Source organism: Macaca mulatta, chromosome 14 (genome assembly GCF_049350105.2).
Source record: "Macaca mulatta isolate MMU2019108-1 chromosome 14, T2T-MMU8v2.0, whole genome shotgun sequence".
NCBI lineage: Eukaryota > Metazoa > Chordata > Mammalia > Primates > Cercopithecidae > Macaca > Macaca mulatta.
This window is the reverse complement of record NC_133419.1, coordinates 131,781,490-131,803,040: the sequence shown is the minus strand read 5'-3', so window position 1 is coordinate 131,803,040 and position 21,551 is coordinate 131,781,490. Positions and strand designations below refer to the sequence as shown.

The 21,551-nt window shown below is 43.2% G+C and overlaps 1 protein-coding gene across 5 annotated transcripts in view; it reads right to left on the bottom strand.

The window, feature by feature from the left end:
* Positions 1 to 21,551, bottom strand: part of NTM (neurotrimin) — a 966,287-nt gene that overhangs the window by 777,422 nt on the left and 167,314 nt on the right. The gene's annotated exons all lie outside the window — the stretch shown is intronic.

The window sequence follows — 21,551 nt, the reverse complement described above, 5'->3', positions numbered from 1 at the left end:
ATTCTGTTTGCCAAGCATCCTATCTAATCAGGGAAAGCCTGCTGGAACAGATGGGCCGTACACTGTGCCCTTCTAAGCCAGGAAACTTGGACATGCTGGGGCCCAGTGAATGGAAGCGCCAAATGCTGCTGCCACCGAAATAACTCATTTCTCCTCAGTAAAAGCCTGACTGCGCTTGTTCCCTTCAGATTGCACCTGCAGCCACTTCTGACGTCTGCAACACAGAACTAGGGAGGTGGACACTGGCTTTTCTGAGAGACAAAGGTCCAGGGTGGTCCTGCATGTCACCCAGAATCTTGCTGGGCTGCGTTCAGGTGCCTGGGATGGTCAGCCTGGGGGCACGGGAAACACAGAACTGACTTGAAGAAGAGGACTATTCAAAGTGGCTTGTGAAGGTGCTTACACACAGAGAAAGGGCCTTCCTTTCACTTCATATTTATGAGTAGTTTACAGAAAGCTTTGGAGCCAAAGGAAACAAAATTGGTAAACACAGTAAGTAATAGATTCAACAAATACAGTTAAGGATAAAGAACTAATTTACATTTAATGAGACAGCGATTGTTTATTAAATAAGAAATGGTTGTGCTTATTGCGATGGCCTTAAAGGTTTTTCAGGAAGAATACATTAAGCTTTGAACATAGCTTTTTCATATTCAAAAGATGTGACTGGAAGAATGGAGAAAGGGAGGAATCAGCAGAATGAATAAAGTATGTAGGAAGCAGATCACTTCTGGAATTTAGAGCATTGGACAAAAATCTAATGGAAAATAAATTCCACAAAAGGTTCTCTTCCTTGTGTGTTATACTGCAGCTGACCTCACAGTATTGATTTTTTTTTTAAGTAGCATATGATTACTAGAGAATTGATGGCATGTTGGAACATATATTCTGGCTATGACCTTGTATAATGTATTTTTGAATCAAAATTGCTTTGCATTTATGACTATGGGGATCTATGTCCATGTAGCTATCTCTGCAATCTCAAAGTGAGGAAGAACGGGATCTTCCATGTAGAAAGCTGGAAAACCTCTTAGCCTTCCACGACAGATAAAGCCAAGCAGAAAATATGACTGAATAGGGAGAGTCACTTCCGTCTGTGAGTTGCAAAGGCCAGTTACTTCACAGGATTGGTTCAAAACTTTTACCTGCAGAATCTCCTGAAGACACGTGGGGCAGCAATGGTGCTCCTTTGCCTTTGTGAACAAATCGTTTTTTAACTTGCTGTTTCCTATTTTAAATAGCACCACATGCAGTGTCAAAACAGTTGAATTTGAGTTCTGATCTGTCACTGGCTGGTTGAGGCAGGCAATTCTAGCTTTCACCAATATTCCTCCCTGTTTTCCATGCTAGAGACTGCATTTCCCAGCCACCTTTGCAGTTAGGGGGGCCATGGGATGAGAGCAGAAGGGATGTATACACTTGAAGGCCAAGTCTTGAGAAGGAACGAAAGCGAGCCTCTCGTGTTCCCTTACTCCTCTCTGTTGTTTGGGTCATAGGTGTGATGGTAAGTGCTGAAGCAGCCACTTTGGAGCTAGAATTAAAGCTGTGGCTGTCAAGGTTGCTCCACTAGCCCTAGACCACTATTATTCTATTCTATTCTATTCTATTCTATTCTATTCTATTCTATTCTATTCTATTCTATTCTTTTCTTTTCTTTTCTTTTCTTTTCTTTTCTTTGTGGAGATAGGGTCTCTCTATGTTGCCCAGGCAGGTCTCAAACTCCTGGCTTCAAGCAATCCTTCCACCTCAACCTCCCAAAGTGTTGGGGTTACTGGCGTGAGCCACCATGCCGGGCCTATTTTTGGTATCTGTTATTTTTTTAATTTTTATTTTTTATTTTTTGAGACGGAGTCTTGCTCTGTTGCCCAGGCTGGAGTGCAGTGGCCAGATCTCAGCTCACTGCAAGCTCCGCCTCCCAGGTTTACACCATTCTCCTGCCTCAGCCTCCCGAGTAGCTGGGACTACAGGCGCCCGCCACCTTGCCCAGCTAGTTTTTTGTATTTTTTAGTAGAGACGGGGTTTCACCATGTTAGCCAGGATGGTCTCGATCTCCTGAGCTCGTGATCCGCCCATCTCAGCCTCCCAAAGTGCTGGGATTACAGGCTTGAGCCACCGCGCCCGGCCTAGACCACTATTTGAAAGAGAAATACATTTCTACCTTGATGAAGTCACTGTTTTGGGAGAGGCCTGATTATAGCATCTTAGCCTATATTTTGACTCATATAGAACTCAGGTATAATGACCTTTGAAACTGAGACATTATTTTATGTGTTTCACCTCTATTTTAAACACAGAATTCTTAAGGGTCAGGAATTTATCTAACAAATTTGAGACTATGTGGTGAATATACCTTGCTTTTCCTGATGGATATTAAGGATATGAATAGGAAAAAATGAATGGAGAAGCAAAGCATATTCTTAAAAGTAAAAAGACAGTTGGTTAATCACTTTACCAGAGAACTGTCAAGAAACACCTGATGGAAATACCAGCAGTAGTTGATAAGTTTTTTTGTGTGTAACACAATAAAGACTATTCGGAATAGCCATATGTTTCACTAAAGAGAATAAAAAGAAGAGTTTTAGACCGGGCCTTGGGCACATTGCTGGAAATCTGTGATGCTGGAGGCTGGCTCACCAGGAGAAATCCAAGTCAGCTACAAAACATGCTGGCCATGGGAAGTAAACAAATGCAAACTTTCTGCTTTTTCTTTTAAAACCTCCTCACAGGTATTTCATAATGAATCCTTCAATTCGATATTGAATTTGATTTTTTATTAAGAAAATATTCAAGCATCACAGAAACATGGTAAAATAAACCCATATGTCTATTATTGAAATTCACTAATTATTAAGTTTTGCTGCATTTGTTTAGCTTTGTTTTCTTTCTTTCTTTCTTTTTTCCATTTTCTGAGATCAGCATGAGTCACATACTGCAGAATGGTACATAAGAAACCTAAGAAACCTGAAATCCATCTTCCATCTCCTACAGGCTCAAGTCCCGTTCAGTCTTCATGAAGCTACTCGCAGAGATCCAGTGAGGGCAGAGGACGCCAGCCCTTCTCCTCCAGCTGACACTATCCCCTTATGTGTAGCTATTCTGATAACACTTGTTTGTCTTTCCAACTCCCTACTCTATAGGCCAAGGCATACACTGCCTGGGTTACTAGGACACTGCCAACCTTATTAGCAAATAGTAGTCTAAACTTCTCAGGGGATCATCTTGGAACTGTTTTAATAATAGCATATGCATATACCAAAAAGGTAGGAAATCCTGACTACTTGAGAACCAAACAGACTTGTAGCTCTAGGAAAAGGAAGAGAGGTGGCTGAACCCTTTGGAATCATAAAACCAGGAGCATCTTTATATAAAACCCTGAGGATTAGAAAACAGGCCTCGCTGTCTGTCCTCCAATTCCCTGACAGTCTGAATCATGACGGGCTGCTGGACGGGTATGGGTATTTCCAGCTCTCTGTATCTCAAGCCAGTTGGAATGAGTGTGTCAGGTATGAGGAGGGTTGTGCAGAGTATCCAGGCTGGAGGGGTTAGCACTAGGGAGGGCCTCAGGGTCTCTGTGCTGCTCCCAAGGAAGCACACAGAAGAATTTCCAGAGGAAAGAAGGCAACTTCAGTCCAGACCCGCATCAACCTCAAGCATCCGCCTTGCACAGAATGGTGTCTGTTTCTCAAGAGGCTGGGCTCAAAGGGAGCAATCTCATAGTACGAAAGACTCAGCAAGTTCATGAAGGCGCTTCCTGCATTTGTACGTCAGTACTAAACAGAATGTGTTAATGGAAGGCTGTAGGGGAAAACGTTTCATTGGTAGGTAACTGTTTTCCTTTTCAGTTACCTTGATGCAGAATTTCTAGACAACAGCAGAGGTACAAGTGAGTTATATGTTTGACTCTGGGGTTTTGCTTTTTTGAAATTCCAATTGTAAGCTGACATTGCCCATTTTCTCAGAGATACAGCCGTGATAGACCACTACTCACCCTCCACTCCCACCCATACCCCCACACCCCCTGCTAGCCCCTCATTCAAATGCTCCAAGAAGCATCTAATTGAGTAAGGCACCTAGGATCAACAACAGCGCCCCCTGCAGCCACACACAAAGACCCACACATCCCTGTGCGACACATCACAGAGCTGATACAGCATAGTCATATTAATTTAAAAATGTGTCTTCCAGGTTAGAAATAAGATCAGTTTACTACTGGTTTTAGGTCCAGGAACCTAGACTTCCTGAAAGGAGAGGGCTTGATAGGCACTTCATGTTGAAAGATCTTGGCAATATCACTCAGTCATGATGAGGAAAGGATTTAAACCTTCTTCACACTTTAAAAATGGACTCTTGTCCACGTCTCTACGTTTAGAGGAGGAGCTTGAAACACTAAACAGTGAAGTGTCTTTCACAGGGTCAGGGCGTCAGTGATCAGGTGGAGGTAAAGGCCATTGCTTTGTGAATCATGATCTCTTTTTTTCACTCCTCTGACCAGGTTACCCAACTCACAAAACAACTCGGTGATCACAGAGCATGTCCTGGCCACCAAGACATACATAGCAACCTAGTTACCCTACTTTAGTTACTCAACTTTAAGCCCAACTTCTTCCATTGGCTTAACTGGGGATATAATATTCATCTATATGTTTGCTTTAAAATACTGGAATCAGCTGCCTCTGGTTGTCATGACACACTGTTAAAAAAAGTAAAAGTTACAAATCACCTGAAATTCCCCTTTGCAGACACACACGCACACACACACACACACAGATACCAAGACGCTGTGTAAACCTATCATTAGGGTTCTGTCCCAGATAGTATGCAACAATAATAGCTAACATTTGCAACATAATTTCCTCAGATATGGTTTTTCTCTTAATTATAAAAATTCCCGAAGCTGGGTACAGTGGCTCATGCCTGAAATGGCAGCACTTTGGGAGGCTGAGGCAGGTGGATCACAAGGTCAGGAGTTCAAGATCAGGCTGGCCAATACAGTGAAACCCTGTCTCTACTAAAAATACAAAAATTAGCTGGGTGTGGTGGTGCATGCCTGTAGTCCCAGCTATTCGGGAGGCTGAGGCAGAAGAATCGCTTAAACCCTGGAGGCTTAGGCTGCAGTGAGCCGAGATCACGCCACTGCACTCTAGCCTGGCTGACAGAGTGAGACTCTGCCTATTCCTATGAGGTAGGTGCTATTATGTGGCCTTTTTACAGAGCAGAATACTGAGGCACAGAAAGTTTAAGTAATTTGTCTAAGAATTCATAACTTGTAAGCAGCAGAACCAGGCTTTAACTTGGGTACTCTGACTTATTAATTATTAAATATCATATCAGTAAAAGTATAACCTGAAGCATTAAGTTATAATACTCTGCTTTTCATGTAATCTGTATAGAGGAGATTGTTCTTCTAAATGTATACTCATGACAATATTCTGTCTACCTGCTTCCCTCTGTGTGGGGGAAGAGGAGAGGTGGTGGTGACTTCCAGTTTTAAGGGCCTAATTCTTGCCAGGGGAAGGTGACTTGGGGATTGGATGAGAAGTGGACATTAGAGGCATCCTCCTTTCTAATCTTGTCACTTGTGTTCGTTTTCAGTCTTTTTTCAAATCTGTCTCTGTTTGTCTTCAGTTCCAAGGACATGTCTCCACCATGACAGCCCTCAGAACACAAACTTTCATCCACAAGATATGAAACTATCACTTTCTGGCAAACGCAAGAAACTTTCCATTGACTCTGTTCCCTTGGAGATGGGTTAACTTCCTCTCGGTCATAAACAAGGGCAGCACCTTTGGCATCTGGAACACTTCCTTGTTTGCCCCCTGTGGGGCCCATGTCTTGGGCCTTCCTGGTGCCATCACTCCTCAGCATTTAGGATGTCTCTACTCAGTCAGTTTCCTAGGGGAGTAGCTGCCCTGGGGAAGAGAAGCTATCAGAGAAGTGGTTCTGTGTCCCACGGGGTTGTCATCCTCCTAGAGGACAACACTGGCAAAGAAAGGGGAAGGCAGGAGCAGGGCCATTCCTGCCTGAGCAAGAGCTAGAAATGTTCTCCCCAGATACCACCTAAAAATCAAAGCTGACAACTGAGCTGGGACCAGCTGATGAAATCGAAGAAGGAGCCAGCAAAATGCTCCCAGACTGCTCTATATTTTACTCACTCCAAATCTACCTGTAATTGGGTATGCCACAGGCTGCAGACTTTGGGAATGTGTAGGCAGTTCAGGACCATTAGTTAATGCTCCTGCAGCGGAGGGCTCTGTTCTACAATTCATGCCAAGAAAAGACCCAGAATCTACTTATGGTTTTCAAAGATTTTCACCTTTGGAAGACTGCCTTCAATATAGATTTAATCACAAGGACCCAATGGCAACCCTGTCTAATAGAAATCTGCTCAGTTATCCTGCTTCCTCCTAAGAACCAGACAAAAAGGAACCAAACCAAATGACATAAGGTATAAATTTATCTTGCCACAGATTGAGAACAATGTTTGCATTCATGTTATATTTAGGATGTGTATGGAATTTACTTTGTTAAACACATACTACCGATTTTTGTTTTTTGGTTTTTGTTTTTGAGACTGGGTCTCACTCCATTGCCCAGCCTGGAGTGCAGTGGCATGATCATAGCTCACTGCAGCTTCAAATTCCTGAGCTCAAATAGTTGTTCCACCTCATACTCCCAAAGCACTGGGATTACTGGCACAAGCCGCCACACGTGGCCCATATTGGTGATTTAGAAAGTGTATAGCTTTTTTAAAAGACCTAAGGTCTTTTGTTTTGCTTATCTGGCCTCATAGGGACACCTTGAAAAGTTTAATTAGAATGGACAACGATGACAGGTGCCCTGCCATCAACAGTTTCCATCCCCCACTCAGGAGGAGAGCTGGGAGATGATGTCTTCAGAAGGCAAAGCAAAGTGCATCCAAGCAGAGGCTGAGTTTCTCCAAAAGTCAGGGATGGAAAAATGCAGGTGATTTCAAAAAACATTGTTGCAACATAATTACTTTTGATATACCTCAAAGTTGTGCTAATATACAATTTAATCCTTAGGGATTCCTTTGCGTCCCCCCTGTGAATCATCTGAGATGGCAATTAACAGCAATGAAGAGCCCAGGAGGACTCAGTAGACCAGAGTACTAAGAAATAGCGTTCTATCATTCCTTGTACCCATGAGTTGTTGTTTTTTGTGTGTGTGTGTGTAGGGGTGTGTGTGTGTGTGTGTGTGTATGCGTGTGTATTTGCAGGTGACCTAAGTGACCTTTATATAAAGAAAGATTATTTGCAGCAATACTTATTTACAAATTGTTACATCCCTGAGGATCTTAATTTTTCCTGCCAGAAGTCTCGGGTGACTGTATATTGTATTTTTGATCAGCTGATGTGCCACTAAATATTGGAGGAGCTTGATTTCTTCAGGGTATGCCTTAAGCCTCGAACCATCACAGGGTCATCACTGAAATCATTTAGTCTTCATTCAGCTTGTTCAATAACTTTCGCCAAGAGCATACTTTGGGTCAAGCATTGTCCTAGGAACTATGGACATCACTATGACAAAGCCATGAAGGAGCCACATAATCTCGAAAGGGAGACAGAAATGACAACACATTATAGTAAAAGTGCGTGAACATGTGTTAGTTCATAAGAATGAAACAAACCTAAGGAGGGAAGAGTTAACTCTTACAGGACTTAAAGGAAGGAAGAGAAGCATTCACAGAGGAGGATTCATTTGATCTGGTCCTTGAACCGTTGATAAATGAGTGGGATTGACCAGGCAAAGAGGAGGAACAAAGGTATTGACAGCCAAGGGAATAACAGGCTCATGGGTTAAGAGGGCTTGAGGTATCAAGTGGTCAAGTTCACTAGAAATGAGAGTGAAAACATATGTGGGTGACGGGTTGTAGATGACCATGTGTGCCACATGGAGAGGTAAGAACTTGACTTTACAGTTGATGGGGGAAATGATGATGATCTTACAACTATGATATAACTTACTTTGCGTTTCAGGAGGGTCCCTCTGAGAACAGTGAAGCAAATAAAATTATATAGACGGGAGAATGGAAACACCACCACTACCAACCAAAAAACATGGGGAAATGTTGCCATAATGTAAGTTAGAGATTACACAGTTCTAAGATTTTGGTAGTGGGAGTGAAGGGTGAAGATAAGTTTCCAAAATGTGTAGGAGGTGGAAATAAACTGGGCTTAGAAACTAATGGAATACAGAAAACTTGGGAGCAGGAAGAGACAAAATGCCTCCCTAGTTTCTAGAATGGGATAGTGCTGTCATTCATTAAGCTAGGAAACACAAGAGAAGGAACAGACATGCAGGCCAGGAATCTGTGGGTCCTCAGGTGAAGCTGCCTAGTAAGTCATGACCAGCACACAGCTCGTGCTCAGGAGAGTACAATTGGTCTGTGTTCTCATCCAGGTTGCTTAAGCCTCTTTAAAAACCTGTAGAATATACACTACATCAAAAGTACACACAATATAGATGTACAGGTTGATGGATTATTGTAAACTGAAGATCCTTGTAACCACCACCCAGACAAGAAACGGAACATTGCCAGCACCCAGAAACCCTCATGGCCTCTCCTGCTCCTTCCCCATCAAACATTCCCCTTCCTCACAAAGCTCCTGTCCTCAATTTTATTATAACCATGCCCTTGATTTTTCCTTTTTAAAGTTTTACCAACTAATCATCCATTCTTGAACATAAGAGTTTAATTTTGCCTGTTATGGAATGTCAAGCAATGTGTGTTCTTTTTCTGGCCACTGTAGCTTGGTGTGGATTGTGTGAGTCTTTTTTGTGGTACATAGTTTGAATGTACTAATTTTCAATGCTGTTTGACGTTCCATTGAATAAATACACTACAACCTGTATCTTCATTCTATGATGGACATTGGCACAGTTTCTATCTTGAGGCTATTTTAAACAAGGTTACCAGAAACATTCCTGCCCTGGTCCCCTAGTACCTACGTACACACATTTCTTTTAATCAGGAGTGTAATTTCTGGACCATATGGAATGTGTATCTTAAGTTTTGGTAGATAAAGGTAAACTGTTTTCCAAACTGACAGTGTCAATTTTACACTCTTTCCAGCCATGCATGATACTTACTATGACATGACATCATTATCAACATTTGATGTTGGCAGGGTTCTTTTCTGATCTCTCTTCCCCTCTCTCTCTCTTTTCCTCTTCTTTCCTGACCCTGTCTCTCTCCCTTCCAGCTCTTTTCCTTCTTTCCTTCCTCATTCTGGTGGGTGTGCCTTTCTGTTTCACTGTGGTCTTAACTTGCCTCTCCGTGTTACCTAGTGATGTTGACTTGGCCTTTTGGGTCCTGTTTTATAAAACGCACGTATAGATCTTTTGCTTGCTGTAGTCTGCTGCATTGTCTAATGGTGTTTGTAGGGACCTTGCCAACTGTAGAACTGCTCTGGATGGCCAAAGAGGTCTGCCCCTCTCTTCTACCATGCCCAGTGTGTGGTAGCCTTGACATGGGATGTGACAGTTTCACCTCAGAAAGGAATTTTTTGCTATAGTTTATCTTGTGGCTGCCTTCTAAGTTACCTGAGGACTAGGGTTTGCTGTTGCGGCCATAACTTTGGGCCTGCATGCCTCTCTGCAATCACCTGAAGTCTCCACAAAAACATGTGTGAATCCTCTCAAGGGCAGAAGAAAGCCCGTGTGGATAAGTCATTTATCAACAGAGCAGTCTCCTGGGTAAAGGATGCTTGAACATACACAAGGATGTTCACGGAGGTATAAAGAGAAAATGGTGGACCAGTGGGTTCTTGATTCCATGTGTCTGAAACACACTGGTTTTAACAATGCTAAATTGGGTTTTCAACTGCAAGGCTTCCTGGAGTCTCTATGTACACTGAGAATTGAATTCCAAGAGGGAGATCATAGTAGATACCAGCTTCACTGCAATCGTGCATGTTTTTTTGGAGGAACCTCTCCCAGTATTTCCACACTAGATGCACTCCCTTCACCCTCAAAAATCCATTCTTCTTCTTTTGCAAAGTTCCAACAGATTACCATGTTCTCTTGGCTACCTGAGAAGTTCTTCCTTTAGGAGCTATTATCTTCTTTCTAAAGTGATTGCTGATTGCTCTACTCTCTAAAGGTCACCATGGATCCTCCCATTTTCTCCTCTCCATGAAATGGTATGAAGTAGAGCTCAGGCTAAAAGCAAGGGCTGAGCTGGGAGCAGTGTCACACCTGTGGTCCCTGCTACTGCAGAGGCCAAGGCAAAAGGATTGCTTAAGCCTAGGAGGTTAAGTCCAGCCTGGGCAACATAGTGAGATCCTTTCTCTACAAAAAACAAACAAAATAACAAAATACAACTTAAATTTTAAAAAGTTAAAAGCAAATGTTGGAGAGTCAGCAGCTTAGGTCTGAATCCAAGCTCATCCACAGCCAGCAAGGCCAACAGCGCTAATAAACTACTTAACGTTTGGAAGTCTTGGTAACTTCATGCAGAAAAGAGGCAGAACAGTGTCTGTTAAGGGCTGTTTTTTGAAGGTATTTTTTTTAAATAGACAGGGTATTGCTCTGCTGCCCAGGCTAAAATACAGTGGCATGATCTTAGCTTATTACAGCTTCAAGCTCCTGGGCTCAAAGGATCTTCTCACCTCAGCCTCTGGAATAGCTAGGTGTATTAGTCCGTTCTCACAATGTTATAAAGAAATACCTGAAACTGGTTAATTTATAAAGAAAAAAAGGGTTAATTGGCTCATGGTTCCACAGGCTGGACAGGAAGCATGGCCAGGGAGGATTCAGAAAATTAACAATCGTGGCAGAAGGCGAAGGGGAAGGCGGCATGTTTTGCATGGCCAGAGCAGGAGGAAGAGAGAGGAGGAGGAGGCACTGCACACCTTTAAACAACCAGATCTTGTGATAACTCACCCACTATGCCAAGAACAGCACCAAGGGGGAAATTCATCTCTATGATCCAATTACCTTTCAGCAGGCCCCACTTCCAACACTGGGGATTACAATCTGACATGCGATTTGGGCAGGGACACAGTCTCAAACCCTATCACCAGGACTACAGGTGCATGCCACCACACTCAGCTAATTTTTAAATTTTTTGTAGAGATGCGGTCTTGCTATGTTGGCCAGCTGGTCTCAAACCCCTGGGCTCAAGCAATCCTCCCAATTTTTGAGTCTTAATTAACACATTTCATGTAAGGTGTTCAGGACTGTGCTTGGCACGTGGTAAATGTTTAATGTCATTATCTATTGTTCTTCTTGTCATCCTGTTATTATTCCAGCTTCTCTTGCCAGTGCAGATCCCTGATTCTCATGCCATAATTCTCATGCGATTCTCATACCAGAGCCACATGCCTCCCCTGAGCAATGCAAACACTGAATGTTTGTGCCTGAGTCTGCCCTGCAGGACGTGAAATGCAACTCATCACACACTTAGCTGTACTAACATGATGCAGATACGCACACGTGGGCACGGGAAACAGACATCACCTCGAATCATGGTTTGTCACTTGAAAGATGGAACTAAGTGTTAGGATGTTAATCATCTTTGGGGCAGAATTTAATTTCCTCATGTGAATATTTTATTTTTTCCCCAGCCTCTCCACTAATGAAGATCTTTTAAAGGCTGCATGTAATAGCTTTGAATAACCTCCAATAGAATGAATCTATCTCCAACTGAAAACCCTTTCTGAGGATCGAAGACACCTGAACACATGGGGCAAAGAGCCATGGGTCCCAGAAAGCACAGCCCCTTGTGGCTTGGGCAGACGAGTTCCTTTCCTTGGAGCACAGGGGTGTTTTGTTTCATTGTTGATGTTTTCCAGAAAAATTAAAGATATAATCATTAATCCACGGTATCATTGTGGGATAATATGTATGAAAGATTTAGCTTAGTGCCTGACATCTTGTAGGCAGTTGACAACTCTTTGACTCTTTCTCTCCTTCTGTCTAAAAAAATTTTACTTTAAAAATTAAAAAAATTTTGTGCCTGGGGTTTCTTCTATATAGGGTGTGACCCTAGACATAATTTTTGCTGACTCAATTTATTGCAATACGCTGAGTTAAGTTCTCACAGGTGCCATCTGAGATAAACACAAGGTCCTTTCCCAACAGTGGCCTCAGCTTCTGCTGTCAGACTCCAGAATGGGATCTGAGGATATTCCAGAAAAAGATACAGCTTTCTTCCCTAGCCGGCCTCTAAATTGTTTCTGTGTTTTCTTGATATCACTTTTGGGGAACTAAAAAGTGTAGTAAATGGCGGAAATGAGGAGCTTTTCTGCCTGTTCGTTCGTTCGTTCATTCATTCATTCATTCATTCATTCATTCCTACTTTTAATGATGGCATATGCACAAGCACCCTACATAAAATGAGGATGCATAAGCTGTGAATTCTGCCTCCCAGGACCCCCAGGTTTGAGTGCAATCTTGTCACTGGCTATAAGGTTCTTTATTATTGTAGCTTCCTCATTGCTATCCTTTCTGTCTCAGTGTCCCCAATTCCCAGGTATTTGGTAACTGGCCTTAAATATTGGTTCATAGTGGAAGTTTGCTGTGGGCTTGTTTCTTTTCATTCCATGTACATGCTAACTGCTGGATTTAGATATACTAAGAGACCTGGAGGCAATGGGTGCATTTGATAGATATCACATAAATAAATAAAGCAACATTGTCAGTCTCACACCTTCTCCCTCACCCTCCCCACAGGCAGTCTTTCTGGATCAGGATAGAAAGAAGTCAGGATGGGGAAGGCAGACTCTGTTCTACCCATTCCAGTGGGAATCAGCAAACTTTTGTATCTCATGAAGCCTTGTCAGCATCACATTTAATCTCAATGTTATCATAATTATTATAACTTTACATTTATATAGCTCTGAGTCTCTGGGGAGAAGAAAGAACTGTGAATATGAAAAAGATGATCAGGCTTCACCCCTCCTTTCTAGAGAGAGAGACTTTTTTTTTTTTTTTAATTATTTTTATGCCTTTCTTGACTCATTCCTTGAGGTATCACCTGGATGTTCTGCCTGGGGGATGTTTTTTTCCTGGGTAAGATCAGCTTGGAAAAATGCACAAGGGGAGAGTGGTGGTGGAGGCAAAACATGCTGTGGCCAAAGGGAAACATCCTTGCCAAGATTAAAGAAGGAAAGAAACTAAGATTTATTAACTACCAAGTAAAATCTAAGCCCTGAGTTACTTGCTTTGCATATCTAATTTAACAGTCACTAAAATTCCCAGAGAAGTATTATTATCCCTATTTCACAGTTCTGGAAAGAGAAGCTCATTGAAATTCAGGAACTTGCCCAAGGTCACCTAATTAGTATGTGGCAGATGATGAGTTTGAACCCCTCTGTCTCCTTGCAAGTTCCTGCTCTTCTTGGTGTGATTGAAAACAAGCTTGCAATCTTATTCGGACGCCTCCTAGGCATTGGCTAATCAGCCACCTACTGCATAGCACTGTGCTATGAGGTTTGAGAGATGCCAAAGATTTATCAATCCTGGCTTCCCTTCAAGGATTTTCAAAACGGGATAGGATTGATGTGCAGGATCCAAGTCTGTCGGAGTTGAGGGGATCAGGAAAGAACTAAGAGCGAACTTTTTGAGAGGGTGTATAGTGTAGTCACTCTTGATGTAAGTGACTCCATCTTAGAAAAGAGCTCCATCTTACATCTCAAATGGCATCATGCCAGCAGGACCAGACATTCACCTAATCAACAGAACTACCTCAACCTGACAAGGGCATAACCGGACACACTCTTTACACCACCCCTTACTGGAGCACTCAAGGACTCTAAGAAGAGCAGGACTTCACCGTCCACAAAACCATTTCGCTGCACACCATCCCGCTGTCACCCACATGTTAGCACCTGGCATCTGCCACCAAAGGTTCTGCCACCTCAAAGGCTCTTCCCTTGCAAGACGTTGAAGATCGTCTGGATCAGCCCAGCATTCTCTCTTTGTCCAAGCCGCTCTCCTGGGATTGGTTCATTAACCCCTTTTTCCTACCCCTTTTTCTCTTGTTGTTAAATGTTATTTTGTTTGACGTGGAAATGTTAATCTATAACATTTATATAATGATTAAGTATCCTACTATAATTTGCAATATTGACTGACTTATGGGTCAGCTAGGGCCTGTGTGCTCACGCCTCTGACCACTGAGGGAATGAGATGTAGTGTCAGGTCTCTGAGCCGAAGCTAAGCCACCATATCCCCTATGACCTGCATGTACACATCCAGATGGCCGGTTCCTGCCTTAACTGATGACATTCCACCACAAAAGAAGTGAAAATGGTCTATTCCTGCTTTAACTGATGACATTACCTTGTGAAATTCCTTTTCCTGGCTCATCCTGGCTCAAAAGCTCCCCCACTGAGCACCCTGTGACCCCCCTACCTCTGCCCACCAGAGAACAACCCCCTTGGACTGTAATTTTTCTTTACCGACCCAAATCCTATAAAACGGCCCCACCCCATCTCCCTTCGCTGACTCTCTTTTCAGGCTCAGCCTGCCTGCACCCAGGTGAAATAAACAGCCTTGCTGCTCACACAAATCCTGTTTGCTGGTCTCTTCACATGGACACGAGTGAAAGTCAGAATAATTGCCATCTTGGAAACTCCATGTAGGTCATGGCTGAAATAACATCAATAAAATTCTGACCTGTGGAAAGATACATATGTGCATGGATCTGGTTCTGTCTCTGACCTTGCTCTGGTCACCACAGAGGGCTTCTTGGAAGAGGAGGTTGGAGGAAGGCATCATAGAACAGTAACTCAGAGACATGATGGAAAGGGAGGGAAGGAACTCAGGGAGTTTGGGGACAAGGAAAAGACAGCCTAGTCTGGGGGAACACCTGGGGACTCCCAGGGCCTGGTAGATGGATTTAGAAGGACACAAAAGGTACAGTTTGAGAAGCAATGGAAAGAAAGAGGAAGTGTTTTTCTGGGCCTCCTGCTTTCCTCACAAACCCCAAGGCTAATTTATTTCTCATTCCCTCCTAGGGTCACTGGGCAGCTTTGCAGAGAGCTCAGCGTGGTGCTTGTCACTCCTCGTTTATGTGGTTGCTCCATTTACATTCCCCCAGTGGCCCAGGCAGCTGCAGAGGCTGCTGGGTCTCTCTTGCTGCTGGGGAACAAGGTGAAGCCAAATGGAAAAGCTCTGAAGGAGAGGAGCAGGACAGCTTGGTGCACCAGTGGAGTGCAGGAGTAAGCACAGGCTGTCCTCCTGAGTCCCACAACATGACATAGTTGACTTTGGCCAGGGATTGACAGGCAATTTTTCAGCCTTTGCAGAAATCCCTGCTGTGCAGAAGGTGAAAGTAAATGCAGGTCTCTTGCGATGGGATGCCAGGGAAACAGGACAATGGCCAGGGATAGAGTGGAATGGCTAACGGGGCAGTGGGAACCTTGTTTGTATCAAGGATCATGGTCCAAGAGAAAGATAAAATCAATCCAGGGTTACTTTGAGGCAAAGAAGAACTTGGTTTAGTTTGTTACAGAAGCATACAGAAAGCTTATACTCAACCTATTTTAAAGTGAAGGGATAGGAAATAAAGCTTCAGTCACACAACTTGAAGCATGCAATTGTCCTGCTTCAAACCTTTCCTACCTCCCTGCTTGCAAAAAGGAAAAGACCTAATGCTGTAATATGGTGCATGAGGCTATAAATTTTTAGTGTTTCTTTTGATAAAAGTAAATTATACTCACAGTATAAAAATTCAAATTCCACAGCAGCATATTAGGTAACATGTAAAGGCCCCCCTCCCGCTCTCTAAGCTGACTACCCATCCACAGCTGGGTTCTGATGGACAAAAGTCAGCAGTCATTCCCTGAGTCAAGCCTCACTGTAACCCTCCCAGCCAGGTTAGATAATGCTCGGATATTCAAATGTTCTTTGCATGAAGGCATTGTAGCTCCCTCTGCCTAAAAATCTATCTTCTCCCCAGGCCCCTGCCTCTTCTCTACTTGATGACACCTTCAACTCAGTTTCACATTCAGCCCAAATGTCACTTGCTTTAGGAAGTTTCCCTGATATGTCCCCATAGACCTGCTCGTCACCTTCTTAAAACTCCCACTGTGTCCTTCATGGATTTAATAGTTTCTTTGATTTCATGTCTCTTCCCCTTTGCTGATTCAGTATGGCTTGAGAGCAGGGATCAGCTGTTCACCTCTCTATTCTGAGAACCTAGCAAAGAGACTGATGTCAAGAAGACTGATGCTCAGTGAATGCTGGTGGAATAAATGGGTGGATGGATAGATGTATGGATGAATAAATGGATGGATGAATGCATTTAATGAACCAAACCAAACTTGAAAATGCCCTTCAATTCTTTATTGTGACTAAAAGGAAAGGAAAGTGAATGAGAAAGCTGAGAGAAAAAAAGAGTCGTCAAGGAGAAAAAAATGGAGGAAAAGCTAATACACACAGAAAAGGAGACAGACGCAAGGAAAAAAAAAGACAAAGACAAAGACAACGAAACAGTGGGAAAAGGTCTCAGGCATTTAAAAAGATGGTAAGATAAGCCATTCTGGTTATACCTGAATAACTGCTTGGATCACTTTATAAACATCCTTAGAAATGATACCCATTTTCACTGTGTATTTACATTCTTTTCACTCTTAAACTCTCAGAGAATGGGTTCCAGTGGGATACAGTTAACAGTCCAACGAGAAAGAAAATATTACCTGAATTGCAGAGATAGTGATAGAAGACATATTACCCTTGTAGCTCAGTGGGCTAAATTTTTCTAAAAAGAAGGATGGTACTAACAAGAACAACAAAAATAATGACAGATTGAGAGGGGTCTGGGGTCCTTCAGAAAATGATCAAGCTATTGGTAACCACCATGACCCATCCTATTCCTCAAACCACCTCTACTCCACCCACTGCCATCAAGTTATCTGATTAGATGACCAGAGATTTGCCTGGAGAGCTCAAAACGCAGGGCAGGCGGTCCCCCCAGAAGGCTCTGTCAGACTCCCACGTCCACTCTTCACAGCTCCTTGTATGCCCAGGGCTGTGGAACAGGAAGTAAAACATTCTCCAACTTTAGATTGATACCTGAATGAGAGGAAGCGGAGGTAATTCTGTTTAATTGCCACAACCTCTGTAACTCAGAAAAGAAAACATTCCAAGATGAGGTATCCTAGTGCCACCATGGAGCCGAACTCTCATTTTGCCTTCAGGGTCACAGAAAATATTACCATAGGCAGAATAAAAAAATGTCTATGGAGAGAGGATGAGTGAAGGCTTCGCCAAATGGGGAATAAAGGATTCACAACATGGATAATTTTGTAGTAGAATGGGAAGCTTTGTTTACCAGGAATAGAAGCAGGAGCTGGAGAAAGAAGAGGAGGGAGGGAAGATGAGAACTGTAGACAAACCAACCGGATACTGAATCCCACTTCTCTAGAGGATGAAGGGAGACTTGCCCTTTCTTCTTATATGCTTCTGTAGGATTTTAATTTTTTGAAGCAAATTGTATTACTTTGAAACTGGAAAAAATATTTTTAAAAAAAGAAAAATTTGTTTTATTCCAAGTGCCAGAAAGAGATGTCTGGAAACCCAAAAAGATCAAAGGTCCTGCTTCTTTAGTTCTCTAATCTTGAAGCCAGCCCATGATCCTTTCCATGGGACTGGTCTGCACGCATCTTGGTCTTTTCCAGGCTGAGAAGTAACCCAAGATTTGCTGAACATGGGGGTAGGGACCTTGAGGAGGCAACACATCTCTGCAAGAAGAGGACCCAGCCTCTTTCCTGGGAAGAGAAGAGAGGCCACCTGCCTGTGTGTTTGCTAACACGCAGGAGCTGCGGCCTGTAATCATCATTAGCTCTCTTTGGTGTTTACTGACTGTTATTAATTAGAATGAGCAAACTTGGCATTAATGTGCCTGCCATAAGGATGAAGGTTCTTACTGCACAACCATCCTGCATAAGCGGCTAGACTGGGACTCATTTACCAACTGTTACTAGGATGATGCAGGGCTACAGGCACCAGCTGATGAAGGACTGGGCAAGGGAGGGCGCTCGGACCTGTGCTTCTCTGAAAGTTCAGAATTAGGGGAAGCTGTGCTGGAGCAGAGGGAAGCAGAGCCTCTCCCCAGCTCATGTGGGAGCTGCTAGCAGGCTTTGGGCAGCCTCCAAAAGTAGCCCAGGCAAACCCCCAAGGTCCTTGATCACCAGACAGCTTTCCTCTGGCACCGGCTGTAGCAACTTTCTCCCTAATCAGAAAATCACTGAACACAACTTCCTTTACAGGACAGTGGATCAGTGTCCTGTTGCCCTTCGGGAGAGACCCTGCCCTTCTGTGGGTCTCAGGAAAGACGTTAGGGATATGTACAGTTGCCAGTAAAGGGAAGGCATTGTCTGGTATTCTGATCTATCAGAGTCTATTCTCTTGTTTCTCTGGAAGTGATGCTATCCTTGCATATTTCCTGTCTGGAAGAGCAGCCTTCAGAGAGGAGACTGCCACTACAAGGGAAGTTTTGAAAACAGGGGAGGTAATGGAACATGTTAGCTAGAAAAGAAGGTTAATTTCTTCCTGCATGATTATATGGCCTCGATGTAGAGGCGAGTCTCTGGAGAAAATGGCAACGTTTCAACTGGCTCACAAGTAGGATGCACATGAGACTTAAGGTAGGAGATACGTTCACTCTGCTAAGAAAAGTCACGTATTCATCCTCAGCTTCCCTGGGAGGCAGCATAACTGGCAACCATGTGGGCAAGGAAGGCTTCCAGAGGAAAGGGCACCAGGGACATGTTCTCCAAGCTATGGGCCTCGTATTTTGGATTGTTTTGGGAATCATTGTGCTCACATCCCTGGAGGATCTGGGTGTAGGTTAAACACACTTCAGGGCTCAAGCCTAAGCAACCAGGGAAATAAGCACCTACTCTCACACGGGACAAAGACTTGACAAAGAGCCGGGCTGCATACTTCCTCACCCAGAGCCTCCTTCTTCCTTCCCTCCCTCCCTGGTTTTCAGGAAATCCTGCATCGGTATAGACAATGGTGTGCTCTGAATGTCTCTGCTACCTGGAGACGTTTAGGCTCTTTGAACTCACTCACTAGTAGAAGTCAGGGGGATTGTGAGAAGTAGAGGGAGCTGATAAATGTGGGTGCTAGAATAGGGGGTACATTTGGGTCAGCTTGGAATTAGGGAAAGGATAGTTGAGGGTTCTGTGTCACCAAAGGCAGCATAAGGTTTCACAGAAGTTCATATAGGAAAACCTCAAGATGTCGCCACATTTCTGAGATGTCAGCAGCTAAGAGAAGAAAAGATCGCTTAGTTACAGAAGTTTTACCCACGGGAGCATCTGGAAAACAGCACTTAACACTGTCACTGTCTTCATGTATGAAGCACCCACAAGTTCACAGTGCAGCTCTGAAGAAGTGCTCGTTTCCGCCTTCTTGTCTCTTCAGGTGCTACATGGTGTGTTGGAAGGCTAGTGACCCATTAGGCATTTGGAAAAATTTATGCAGCTTCAAGGCTCATCTCAAAAGCTAACTCTGAGGCCTTCTTGACCCTCCGAGCTGAGCTGGGTCTCTCCATCCCCTATGGGCTCATTAGAACTTGGATATTCATTTAATGCAAACAACACATGGAAATAGAATGGACAGTCATTCCCATTTAGTTGTGAGCTATTCAAGGTCAATACTTGTGCTCTGTTGATCTCTCTAACCCTCTAGATCTGGTGCCTGGCATGCCGTAGCTACCAGTAAATGAGGCAACAGTCTTCTGGAAATTGTACTTCTATTACATATATACTGATGTTCACCAAGAACAACACACCAAAAAGATAAATTTAGTTAATATTGAGCCAGTGTATAAAGAGATACACTGGATAAAGGATATAAAGATTAAGTATATAAATTTAGATGTCATAGCATGGAAGAAGTAGAGGAGAGAGGAATTGACATTAATTGAACAACTACTTTTAGCTAGAGCGACACAAAATCTTATCTAATTCAGCCATCATCACAACCCTTGCCGGTAGGTATTTATATTCTCATGTATTTAACTCCTTAGATGGTTGTTGTATTCTTATTCTCTACAGGCACTATTAACAAGAGGAGCAGAGATCTTATTGCTTGTTTATGCACAATCTAGCAACTATTCCACAGCTCAGAGAGGACACGCAAATTGACTGGCTTTACATAGCTCATAAAATCGACTGGGTTTACATAGGTCATTTAAGTCTGGTCTGTATGGCTCTAAAGTCTATTCTCTTTATGTATTGTAGGTAACATATATTCCAGAAGAGGTAACCCAGGAAACTCTGAAATTTTCATTTTGCAACCAAGAAGGGCATCCTGGAAAAGCTAGCAATTCTGGAGCATTCTGGGACCTCCAAATCGTCTTTGGTGATGTTTCACAGATTCCATAATTTCATCAGTTAGTGCTGGGTCCTAGATTAGGCATTGCATGGGGGAAGGCAAGGGATGGTCCTCTGTCACTTTAAGTCCTAAATTATTTTCAGGTGTTTGTTTAGAGGCAGCACTGGGAGGCAGGCTGCCATTTAGGGGAAAAGGTGGACGTGGTCTCCTTTAGACCTCTCATCAGAGTTACTGTTTCGAGTAATGAAGAAGCACGGGGATTGATTTGATGACTAATGAATAATCAGCTGCCATCAATAATTGTAATCACTAATCTGGTGCAATTAGAGGCAATTATAATAAATGCAATTTCCTCTCGCACAACTAACGAACTACAGAAATATGAATTGACTTAAGGGGGCTGGCAGTGATTTATGTGATTGTGAGATCATGAATCCCATTATCCTGGGAAAGATTCTTAAAGGGGAAGGGTCCTATTCTGGTTTCACCCCTACCTAATAGGAAGCTAGAAAGTGCAGTTCTAGAGGTAACGAGCACAGAGGCTACTGTATTTCTCTCGCAACTGGCTTTAGATAAGGGCCTTGTGCAGATTCAGCTGGGACTGCCATGAGAGGGCCTGTTCCTTTAAGTTCTGCTTACTGTAGTGATTCACCTTTAAGTCTTGAAGAATGAAGATGAAATATTCCAATCTATGCTGCACAAGAGAATGTGAAGAGGAACATCTCGATGGAGAAGACCTTTTTTGTATTCAGCCATGCCTGTTGACCCACTACCCTCTCCATAGCCAAAGAAATCCCCAGATTTCCACAGAAAGGTATTTTTATGTCAGTTGAATGGCCTTAGAGGTTGTCAGTATCTTTAAAAATGCTTAAATAGCTGGCCAGGCATGGTGGCTCACGCCTGTAATCCCAACACTTTGGGAGGTTGAGGCAGGTGAATCATGAGGTCAGGAGTTCGAGACCAGCCTGGCCAATATGGTGAAACCCCATCTCTACTAAAAATACAAAACAACTAGCTGGGCATGGTGGCATGCGCCTGTAGTCCCAGCTACTCGGGAGGTTGAGGCAGGAGAATCACTTGAACCAAGGAGGCGGAGGTTGCAGTGAGCTGAGATTACACCACTGCACTCCATCCTGGGCAATAGAGGGAGACTCTGTCTCAAAAAAGGAAAGAAAGAAAAAAAAAACTTAAATAGCTATAATTATGTCAGTCCTGTTTTCAGAAACGTTGAGTTG